Source organism: Akebia trifoliata, chromosome 13 (genome assembly GCF_017979445.1).
Source record: "Akebia trifoliata isolate Shusen 1 chromosome 13, ASM1797944v1, whole genome shotgun sequence".
In the NCBI taxonomy this organism is placed as follows: domain Eukaryota; kingdom Viridiplantae; phylum Streptophyta; class Magnoliopsida; order Ranunculales; family Lardizabalaceae; genus Akebia; species Akebia trifoliata.
In genome coordinates this window covers 28603426-28616008 of record NC_141387.1, presented here as the reverse complement: position 1 = coordinate 28616008, position 12583 = coordinate 28603426, and positions in this window count along the sequence as shown.

The following is a 12583-nucleotide window of genomic DNA, read 5'->3' as shown; positions in this document are numbered from 1 at the left end:
ATTATATCTTTAATTTTTTAGACCCCAAAATGGAGGGGTCTTTAAAGAAATATCTCACGAACCCTCAACAATTTTACTTGAAAGTCCGATTAATCGATTTTTTTAATTCAAAATTTTAAATTAATTTCATTAATATTTCACTTTAATTATTTAATATTTTATTTATTAATTTCGAATTTTTTAATTATGAAAATTGTGAAATTACCGTTTTGCCCCCGGAGAGGACTTTTCACGTTTTAAGTCAGTTTTTAATGTTCTAGGATGTTTTAAAATCGATTTTTCGTAAGGAATTCAATGGAAATATTAGTTTTTGTTATTTATGAAATTTTTTGGTATGAAATGGTTGTGAACTTTATGAGGGGCATTTTCGTAATTTTGTCAGATTCTGTTAAAATTGGCGAAATGATTTGTTTGATTTCGATTTGTTATTTTATGTGTTCGAAAGGGTTTTCCTAATCGTAACATAGGCTCTAGGGTTGTTTTGATGTTAGGGGTATTTTGGTAATTTGATCAATTTTTAGTGATTTTTATCGTGAAGCTTTTTTTTGTTTGCAAGATGATGATTTTTATGTTTCTAGGATCGTATTTTCCTAGCATAGCGTAATTTCTAATGTTTTGTCAATTCGAGATACCTCATCCGGATTTCTGAAACATATCGGGTAACAAAATAAAGCAATGGAATACACATCCATCATTGGGAATCATTGCAATCGGGTTGACGAGTTTATTAATTAGGTGGATGCAAAAATGGGGTGTCTACACAAACCAAGTCACCACGTATCGAAAGGTATATAGGTGTGCTTGGGCAAGGATGGCCAGATAAAAATGCATTGCACGTAGTAAGCTTAGAGTCTAGAAACCTTCCCTGTAGGTCACGACTCGAACTTATCGTGGGTGTTCCCGGGTTGTTTATTGAATGGAACATTTTGATTGATGAATGTAGGTGAATGATGTGAATGATGAGATCAGAATGCATGTGAACGTATGTGAATGATGTAATAAGGAATGTATGGTTGTCCTTAAGGATAAAAAATTTTGCTTCGAAAATTAAAATGGGTGCATCGACCCAATAAAAAATCCATCTCTTGCAAATGACCCAGCCCAACTCGATCCAACAATCCTGATGGACCAGGCCATTTAAATCGAAATAGAAATCAAATTTTCAAATAAGAAAAATAGTTTACAAAGGGAAAGTATTTTCCAAAATAAATGTTTTCTAGAAAAAGTGTTATTCTTTAGAAAAAATATTTTCTAAGAAAAAACGTTTTCCAAAAAATATTTTCCATAAGAACAAGATTTTTCAAGAGAAAATGCTTTCCAAATAAAAAACTATTTTTCAGAGAAAAAATGTTTTCCAAAATAAAAGAAAATGAAGGAAAAATGATTTACAAAAGATATATTTTTGCATGGAAAATTTTTGAGATATGTTTTTTACCAAAAATCTATTTTTTGCATGGACCTTGTAAAATTATCAAAATATGTTTTTATAAAAAGAAAATGATTGCAAAAAATAATCAGAATTGTGAAAATTATTATTCAATAAAAATATTATTTTCAAGAGTGCAATAAAATTATTTTCCTTCTGAATAATCATTGAATTGATGAATTGTTTAATGGATTGGTGCACAAAATTCAATAAAATCTCAGGGTTCATTTAAAATGTTATCAAGGGGGTGACACTGAAATTGGTTAAATTCACCTTCAAAGAGGTTTAAGGGTTATCGTTGTATCTAAGCTCAATCGTCCATCGTCTAGCTAGGGTTGTAAATCCGGTCAGTTAGAGTAAACGTCAATATCAAGTCAACAGTCAGAAATAACCTCAAAATTTCTCAACATCGTCTAGTTGTTCTTTGAAGATCATAGTGCTTCAATCCTATCGGTTATAAGCAATGTCTCAATCCTCAGTCCTAATCAAACTCATGTGGGTAATTGTCTTGAGTTTTCATGAGTCATTTGGGTTAGCTCGAGTCCTTTTTTTCCAATAAGGTCATGTCTTCCTTAAATTGAGTCTACTCTTTCCTATTGAGTCAGGTTAGTTCATCGAGTCTATAGAGGTGTCTGTTGCCCTATCTGAAATTGATCGGATAAAGGAAATTTTTGAATACCTCGAGCGCATTAACGAATTAACTAATAATTTGATAGATTTCGTTTCTGAACAAGAAGATAAAAGTCGGGCTCAACCTTTAATCGAGAAAGGAAGGCCTTTGACCTCGAAACAAAAAATAATTTCCAAAGAGATTCAAATAGAAACCATCTTATCCCTAAAGGAACATGAGGGGATAATGAATTTATTCAGAAATTTCAAAAGACTTGTTCGTGTGATCATATGAGGGTATGTTAGGTACAAGCTTGGGTGTTGTTCAACACGGAATAGATACTCGTCTATATTGATGGAATCAAAGAAGATGTTATAAAATGTATCAGCACTATCCTTACTACATCTTGAGTTTCAAATCACATATTATCAGTCGATATGGGGGTACCTTTTGAACTAATCTCTGATAATAGGTCGTACTTCAAAGCATAAATCATTACTCTATATTTAAAGTTGAAGATCCGGAAGCACAAATCATCCCCCTACCATCCTCAAATCAATGGAACGGTTGAAGTAGTTAGTAAGAGTCTCAAAACTATCATCAAGAAAATGTGTCAATCACATCAAGATTGGTTAGAAAAATTATCATTCACGCTATGGACATATCAAACTTCAATTCGATCCTCTAGTGGAGCTACTCCCTACTCCTTAGTGTATGGCATGGAAGCAGTCTTGTCAGTTGAAATAGAAATTTCGTCTCTCAGGGTCTTGTTGGAAAATCATTTGTTAGAAACAGATTGGGTTCATCAGCAGTATGAAGAATTAAACTTGATCGAAGAAAATGAGTTAAAGCACTGTACCATGTGCAAGCTTATCTAAAAAGAGTCACCCGTTGCATTTGACAAAAATGTCAAAGCTCATCATTTACAAGTCAAGGATTTAACTATCAGACTTCAAAGAAAATTGAACACTCCTCCTCGATTATAGGAGAAAGTCTGAACCCAATTGGAGAAATTCATTCATTAAGGAAATGCTGTCTGGAAAAGTTGTCAGACTTCAAGATCATGATGGAAGTGAACTACTAGAGTCAACCAACCTTGACTGGATCAGTGGTACTACATTTAAGGAGGCCATCTTTGGCCGAATCAATTTTCCTGTTACCCAGTTCATTATCTCCTTTCTCAGCCCTTTGCAGCCTTTTCAAAAAAATATTGTGCCTTTTATTTCTTAGCCTGATCACCTAACCTAGGGGAGGGAAGATCCGAATTACGTTTTGGTCTGATCCCAAAAATTTGGGGTACGTAGGCAACCTGAGAAGTTATTTCAGGCCCAACCACATCAAAATAAAAAAAAATAGATTCCTCGACAAAGGAAAAATCTAAAAAGAAAAAAATTCAAAGGAAAAAGAAATATCATCCAAAATGGGAAAGAAAGTTCAAGAAAAGATTTTAAATGAAATGCCACACAGGGGCATTTGGGTTTTTGAGCCTCAAAATTCCTTTCTTTTTATGCCTAGTCCCAAGCCTACCTATAAAAGTCCTCCTAAGTACCATGTGAAAAAGTCAAGGAAGGTAGCAAATCATGATCAGACAGTAATTCTAGAACTTCAGAGGAGAAGAAAAAGATAAAAAAAAATTATAAGGCCTGCTAAGTTGAAAACCCGAAAAGGGCGACTTAGGCAAAAATTAAGGCAAGCTCGCAAGGTTGAAAATCTGAAAGGATAACTTGGCAACAATCAGAGCAAAGAAAAAAGAAAGAGCTCGCTAGATCGAAAACCTGAAAAGGCGATCTAGGCAAAAACTAAAGCAAGCTCGCTAGATTGAAAACCTGAAAAGGCAATCTAGGCAAAAGTTAAAGTAATAAACAGAAGAAAATCCCAAGCTGAAAGCTACCCGAGCTGAAACATCAGAAGTCCGAATCATCAAAGACAATACTTAGCTTAAACCAGGCAAAGACTCGGAAATCACATGTATCTTGTCTACGATCGATCTGAAAATGTTTACTTCCCCAAGTGAACCAAGGGGGAGAAAGGTGAATTCTATGATGAGTCTCAAAAGAAAATATTTTTTGTTCTCTTGAGCCTGACTCAAAATCATCAATAAAATCAATCAAAATTAAAAGTTGGATCTTTATTGCGCTTGTGGTAATCAAATATTTCAAACCTTCATACAAGGGGCATTTTTCTTTTTCCTCTAGATATGCAATTTCCCCCCTTATACTAGGGGCATTTTTTAATGATGTGTTCAATTATTTTCAATGCCATGTTTATTGTCAAACTAGGGACATTTTATTTTTGAGCAATGTTAATCATAAAAGATAATGAGAACTCCAAACTTAAGGTTACCCTCTTGATAACAGTTTTTTCGAAAAACTTTTGAGATTCAAAAGAAATAAAAACTCAGGTTTTAAATTCATAAAACTTTTTGATAAATCCTTGAGATTCAAATAAAAGCATTTGGGATCTCACATAGGAAATATGGCATTCTTTCATTTTCCAAATTTTTTTCCAGATCCAATCATCCTTGGAATCGATCATTTCTCTTCCAGATTCATTATCTTCCAGATTTATTCGTTCTCCAATTCAATCAGTTTTCTCCAAATTCGGTCATTCTTTCCCAAAATTTATTCATTCCTCTGTCAGTTATGCTCAGATACCGCCAAGGGTTTTCTCGGAACTATGCTCAGTTACCGCCGAGGGTTTTCTCGGAACTATGCTCAGGTACCACCGAGGGTTTTCTCGGAACTATGCTCAGATGCCGCCGAGGGTTTTCTCGGAACTATGCTCAGTTACCGCCGAGGGTTTTCTCGAAACTATGCTTAGGTACCGCCGAGGGTTTTCTCGGAACTATGCTCAGATGCCGCCGAGGGTTTTCTCGGAATTATACTCAGTTACCGCCGAGGGTTTTCTCGGAACTATGCTCAGATGCCGTCGAGGGTTTTCTCGGAACTATGCTCAGTTACCGTCGAGGGTTTTCTCAGAACTATGCTCAGGTACCGCCGAGGGTTTTCTCGGAACTATGCTCAGATGCGGCCGAAGATTTTCTCGGAACTATGCTCAGTTACCGCCGAGGGTTTTCTCGGAACTATGCTCAATTACCGCCGAGGGTTTTCTCGGAACTATGCTCAGATGCCGCCGAGGGTTTTCTCAGAACTATACTCAGTTACCGCCGAGGGTTTTCTCGGAACTATGCTCAGATGCTGCCGAGGGTTTTCTCGGAACTATGCTCAGTCACCGCTGAGGGTTTTCTCGGAACTATGCTCAGATGCCACCGAGGGTTTTCTCGGAATTATGCCCAGTTTATGCTCAGATTATATTCAAATTATGCTCAGTTTATATTCAAATTATGCTCAGTTTATACTCAGATTATGCTCAAATTATGCTCAGATTTTAAATCACACACTTGCACAGTTGTCACATTAGTCAAGGAGAATTTTTTAAAATTCAAGAATTTGATACTGTTAGTGAGAGTTTGCGCTCAAGGACCTGACAACCTTTTGATTCGGGGAGAGCTTTACCCTCAAGGATCCGAACACCTTGACCAAATGCTAAATCAGGCTGCAAAATGAACTGTCACTAGTTTTGGCATTCAGATATCGCACTATCTACCAATATAGATTTGCTATCTAGTTTGCTTCAACCTTCTACCAAAGAGGGGCATCTGTAGACACCCCATTTTTGCACTCGCCTGATTAATCAACTCGTCAACCCGATCGCAATGATCCCCAATGATAAATGTGTATTCCATTGCTTTATTTTGTTACCAGATATGTTTCAGAAATCCGGATGAGGTATCTCGAACTGATAAAACTGTAGAAATCACGCTACGCTAGGAAAATACGACCCCAGAAACATAGAAATCATCATCTTGCAAACCAAAAAGAAGCTTCACGATAAAAATCACTAAAAATAACCAAATTACCAAAATACCGCTAATCTCAAAATAACCCTAGAGCCTACGTTACACTTAGGAAAACTCTCTCAAACACATAAAATAACAAATCGAAACCAAATAAATCATGTCGCCAATTTTAACAAAATTCGATAAAATTACGAAAATGCCCCTCATAAAGTTCACAACCATTTCACAAGAAAATTTTTAAAATGACAAAAACCAAAATTTCCATTAAATTCCTTATGAAAAATCGATTCTAAAACATCCTAGAACATTAAAAACCGACTTAAAACGTGAAAAGTCCTTTCCGAGGGGCAAAACGATAATTTCACAATTTTCATAATTAAAAATATTGAAATTAATAAATAAAACATTAAATAATTAAAGAGAAACATTAATGAAATTAATTTAAAATTTTAAACCAAAGAAATTGATCAATCGGACTTTCAAGTAAAATTGTTGAGGGCTCGTGAGATATTTCTTTAAAAATCCTTCCATTTGGGGGTCCAAAGAATTACAGATATTTTAGAGTGGATTCTTCAAAAATTTAAAGTAAATCAAGCAAGACTAAGGTCAAGGTATTAAAGTCAATCAAGTGAGACTAAAGTCAAAATTAAAGTCAATTAAGCAAGACTAAAGTCAAAATTAAAAGTCAATCAATTAAGACTAAAGTCAAAACATTAAAAGTCAATCAAATAAGACCAAAAGTCATAATAGAATTCTAATTAAATAATAACTCTATCTAATAGAGTTCTAACTAAAAAACAATTCTACCTAAAACAATCCTAATTAAAACACAATTCTACCTAAAACAATTTGAACTAAAACACAACTCTAATTAAAAGAACTCTAATTAAACACTAACTCTATCCAAATCAACCCCTAAAAACATCTATAAATAGAGGTGCTCACACCCTATTTTCGTATCAAATCATAAACCCTAAGAGAAGTAGGTCTAAAAGCCCTCCTAGCCTCCCATAAACCCTAGTTTTGGAGCCCAAACTCCTTACCTAACATCCCTCCTTCAATTTTAGTCTAGAAAACACTTAAAAGCCCTCTAAAAACACCCCCAAATCCGTAACAAACTTGAAGAGTTCATATCCAAAAACGAGGAGATACCTTGATCTCGGAGATCCGAAATCAAATCCGGAGACAGAACGAAGAAAGGGAGCACGGTACAAGGAGCTATTTTTATCAGATCTGAGGGAGCAAAATCCTTGCTATCGGAAAGGTATAAAATTTTTCATATTTTTTTTATTTTTATCTAGGTTTTTAGCAATGTGATTTATTTGGAAAGTTAGTAGAGACCGACTTTAGCCGGGCGGGGTTGGTGCCTAACACCTTCCAACCCCGTGACGTGATCCCCGGACTCTTTTTCTCTTTCCTAGATTAGTTTGCCAATTTTTAGAGTCAGTTTGGTTCCTAGACCTTAACAACTAGGTGGCGACTCCCAAACCTCAAGGGTCAAAAGCGGATCCGCGTACCCTGCGGATCGAGGGCGCTTTCAGTGGCGACTCCGCTGGGGACATTGAGGATCAGACTTGAAAAACCCCAAGTATGGGAGCATTGCCAATGATCTAGTTTTTTGTTTTAGTTTGTTTCTTAGTTAGTTTCTTTTTATTATTCGTGTATTATTATTTTTTTTATGAGTACATCATTAATTATCTGATTCTACTTTGAGTACTTAGATCCAACATGTTAATCTTTATGATTTAATCAAGGGCTATTCGGAATGATTCTAAATAGTGCGATATTTCAATATGGATAATTTTGTTGAGGGTGGAATGATGATCATTGAGGATGAAATGATGAAACGAAAAGGATTTTTTTTTCTCCTTTTGGGGTATGTCGATCCATGTTTAGATAACAAAAAAATTGTTGTTTTTAGGAAGCATGTTTGATATGTTTTTTTTTTTTTTTTTTAAAGAGGATTTTTTTTTATTAGTTATTTGTTTTTTCGCTAATTACGTAAGTATTCAATATTTTTTTAGTAGGCAAGACATGCTGTCCATTGACAGCATATAAAATTTTAATAAATTAAAAAAAATTTCTAAAATTTTTATCTGCCGACAGAAGTTTTTGGTGGTGTGTGCTTAGTAAATCCATTAGTGATTTCATTGGTGTGCTGTTAATAGAAGACCCCTTCTATTTATCTATTTATCATTTAACCCTTTCAAAATTGTTTTGTTTAAAAAAAAAAAACCATCATCTTCTCCAGTTAGTTCTCAACAGAGATCGATTCCTCAAGGGTTTCAAACCCGTTTTTTTTTTGTTTGCGAAGTTCGAACGATCCAAAGCTTGGACGTTTGAGCTTGCTTTCGACCTCAAGCCGTCTTCTTAATCCGTTTTCAGCCGTGTTCTTCGCAGTTTCAATAGAAGTCGATCGGCTAATTCATTCAATCCAATAGCGATTTTCAGCCATGTTCTTCGAGTTTTTCGATAGAAACTGATCGGTTTTTTCCATCAGACCAGCCGGACCCTCGATTCTAAATGGTTTTCAGCTATATTCATGGTATCTTCAACAGAACCCGATCGACCTGTTCTTTCAAGCCAATCGAACCTTCTTTTAAGTCGATTTCAAAGCCGTTAAGACTCAAAGAAACTTCTGATCTCATCTGATTTAGAGGCGCGGAATCTGAAATCATTGAACCTCATCAACCTTGAAGGTTCAGTTTCATGAGAATCCATGGTGTAGACGTGCAGAATTTTTGCCGATTCAGATCGGCAAGAAACCTTAGGAAATGGCCAGATTTTGCAAAGTCTGTCATTATTTCCAAAGCTCTTCTTGCAGGTTCGATTTGTCTACAAATTTGCTCCACAAAATGGTAGAATTTGATGGCTTTGTAGATCAAGGAATTGAAGGGAGAACAGAACCATATGTATTTGCTTTTTGGTTGGGTTAAGATCATCGAGTAAGGGCTGCGTTCAAAGGCAATTTTTAAGCGAACCATTATACACTGTTTTGAACTCCAATAAGTGCCATTTTTTTAGCAAATCCTTACATACTGTTTTGAACTCGAGAATATGTTTTTTAAAAATAAAACAAAATAAGTTCAGCAATATGGTAAAAGAAAAGACTCATGTCTTGATAATGATCAAAGTGAGTTTGTTTTAAAAAAGGGAAAATCGAATAAATCGTTGGCATTGGCAGCAACCTAAATATTTTTTACTCTTTGTTGAGGAGTTTTAGAGAATTATTGGTAACACCCTATTGTTTATTTATGATACACCAATTTAAATGTAAACAATTATTTGCCTTAAAGATAATTGGAATATTTATAGGTTGATGATATAATTTATTTATTTTCCAGATTGGTTTACATTATACTATAAAATGTTCACAAGGTTTTGAAACTCGATATTTTTTTATATTATTTTAAGAATAGAACTAGAATATTGATAATGGATATGAAAATTTAGTTATCTTTAATTATTATTTATTTAAGAATTTTTATGTTATGACAAAATCTGCGGTTATTTAAAATATTTAGTATGATTTGAATATTTTGCTATTATTTATACTAAAAAACTTGCATGTATTCCAAAAGTATTAGAATGATTTTTTATCATATTTAAGTGATTGTTAGTTTGAGATATTTGTTCATGTTAGTGTAAACACCCCATTTTTGTACTCGCCTGATTAATCAACTCGTCAACCCGATCGCAATGATTCCCAATGATGAATGTGTATTCCATTGCTTTATTTTGTTACGAGATATGTTTTAGAAATCCGGATGAGGTATCTCGAACTGATAAAACTGTAGAAACCACGCTATGCTAGGAAAATACGATCCCAGAAACATAGAAATCATCATCTTGTAAATCAAAAAGAAGCTTCACGATAAAAATCACTAAAAATGACCAAATTACCAAAATACCCCTAATCTCAAAATAACCATAGAGCCTACGTTACGCTTAGAAAAACTCTCTTAAACACATAAAATAACAAATCGAAACCAAATAAATCATTTCGCCAATTTTAACAGAATTTGACAAAATTACGAAAATGCCCCTCATAAAGTTCACAACCATTTCACAAGAAAATTTTCATTAATGAAAAAACCAATATTTTCATTAAATTCCTTATTAAAAATCGATTCTAAAACATCTTAGAACATTAAAAACCGACTTAAAATGTGAAAAGTCCTTTCCGGAGGCAAAACGATAATTTCACAATTTTCATAATTAAAAATTTTGAAATTAATAAATAAAACATTAAATAATTAAAGAGAAACATTAATGAAATTAATTTAAAATTTTGAACTAAAGAAATTGATCAATCGGACTTTCAAGTAAAATTGTTGAGGGTTCGTGAGATATTTCTTTAAAAACCCCTCCATTTGGGGGTCCAAAGAATTACAGATATTTTAGAGGGGATTCTTCAAAATTTTAAAGTAAATCAAGCAAGACTAAGGTCAAGGTATTAAAGTCAATCAAGTGAGACTAAAGTCAAAATTAAAGTCAATTAAACAAGACTAATGTCAAAATTAAAAGTCAATCAATTAAGACTAAAGTCAAAACATTAAAAGTCAATCAAATAAGACCAAAAGTCATAATAGAATTCTAATTAAATAATAACTCTATCTAATAGAGTTCTAACTAAAAAATAATTCTACCTAAAATAATTCTAATTAAAACACAATTCTACCTAAAACAATTTTAACTAAAACACAACTCTAATTAAAAGAACTCTAATTAAACACTAACTCTATCCAAATCAACCCCTAAAAATATCTATAAATAGAGGTGCTCACACCCTATTTTCGTATCAAATCATAAACCCTAAGAGAAGTAGGTCTAAAAGCCCCCCTAGCCTCCCATAAACCCTAGTTTTGGAGCCCCTACTCCTTACCTAACATCCCTCCTTCAATTTTAGTCTTAAAAATACTTAAAAACCCTCTAAAAACACCCTCAAATCCGTAACAAACTGGAAGAGTTCAGATCCAAAAACAAGAAGATACCTTGATCTCGGAGATCCGAAATCAAATCCGGAGACAGAACGAAGCAAGGGAGCACGGTACAAGGAACTATTTTTATCAGATCTGAGGGAGCAAAATCCTTGATATCGGAAAGGTATAAAAATTTTCATATTTTTTTTATTTTTATCTAGGTTTTTAGCAATGTGATTTATTTGGGAAGTTAGTAGAGGCCGGCTTTAGCTGGGCAGGGTTGGTGTCTAACACCTTCCAACCCCGTAACGTGATCCCCGGACTCTTTTTCTCTTTCGTAGATTAGTTTGTCCTTTTTTAGAGTCAGTTTGGTTCCTAGACCTTAACAACTAGGTGGCGACTCCCAAACCTCAAGGGTCAAAAGTGGATCCGCGCACCCTGCGGATCGAGGGCGCTTTCAGTTAGGTAACTCCCATGTTACTTATCCTATCTTTCACCATTTCAGTTTTGACAACTATTATGGAGTTAGAGTAATTTTTGAAGTGATACATGGAGTTCTTTTGTACTGATGAATAACAGCCCTCATCTACTTAAGGATGTTTTAGAGTTTAGTTGTTTGTTTTATTTTATTGAGATTGCATATTTGGAGTATTGTAAATGGATCATAGGTTAATATTAGTGTTTTGTTTTTACACTCTAATATTCATTGGTTGTATATTATTTTTTTTCTACTGTCATGCATATTATTATTCTTATCACTATATAATCATATTTATGTTAATATCATGTTTGGATAGTGTTTTTAGTACCTTGGATTCTAGCATAAAATCATAGGGATTTGTGTTAAAATTTTGAGGTGCCACACAAAGTTTGGTTAATTTGGTTGGTTGAACCATCATGAGTTGATCAATTCGAATTCAATGATTATCTTGTAATTATTTTTAATATGATTATTTTATAATTTTGTTGTAATTATTCTTTCTCTATGATCAATAAATAAATGGAAAGAATCATATTTAAGGAAATCTCTCTCCATTTTTAGATTGAGAGAGCTCCTCATTTTTTTTAGAGAATTTCAATATAAGGGATTAGTCCTCTAGGATCCCAGAAAATTTTTAGAGAGATAATAAAAGAAAATTCAAATCTTGGGAGAAATTCCTCCCACATCACTGTAAATTTGGAGTTTTCACTCCCAAGTGTAATAAAAGAAGAATTTTTATTTAGATTTGGAGAATTTGTGCAGATTAATGTAAGTAAGATCGAGTTCATGTTAGATTCATAGAATTATTGTCTCAGATTTTAGCTCTTTTTCATTTTTTTTAGTTTGAATTCTATCATGATTCTAGCTTGCTTACTCGTTCTTCAATCAAAAATGAATTTATCCATCGCCAATTAAAGTCTGATTGTTAGTTATGATCTATATTTGTAGAAATTTAATTTCAAAATTTAATGAGTTTCTCATTTAGATCTAAATTCTTGATTCAGGTCTGATCGAGAGAATATTTCAATCATGATTTGAATTTAGAGCTTAGAAAAAAATTCTAAGATCCAGAACAAAACTGATCACCTTGCTGTATTGTGAGATTGGATCATGGATCATTCTCTTTGCATTGGGGACAAGATCAACGAAGAACTCATCACTATCCCTCAATTCCCAAAATCGGGTCCTCTAAGTTATGAGAAGGTGAAACAAAATGATGCTTTCATTGAGATGATCTTGGCTGTGATCAGTTCTATTTGAATTTTGTCAATTTTTATTTACTTAT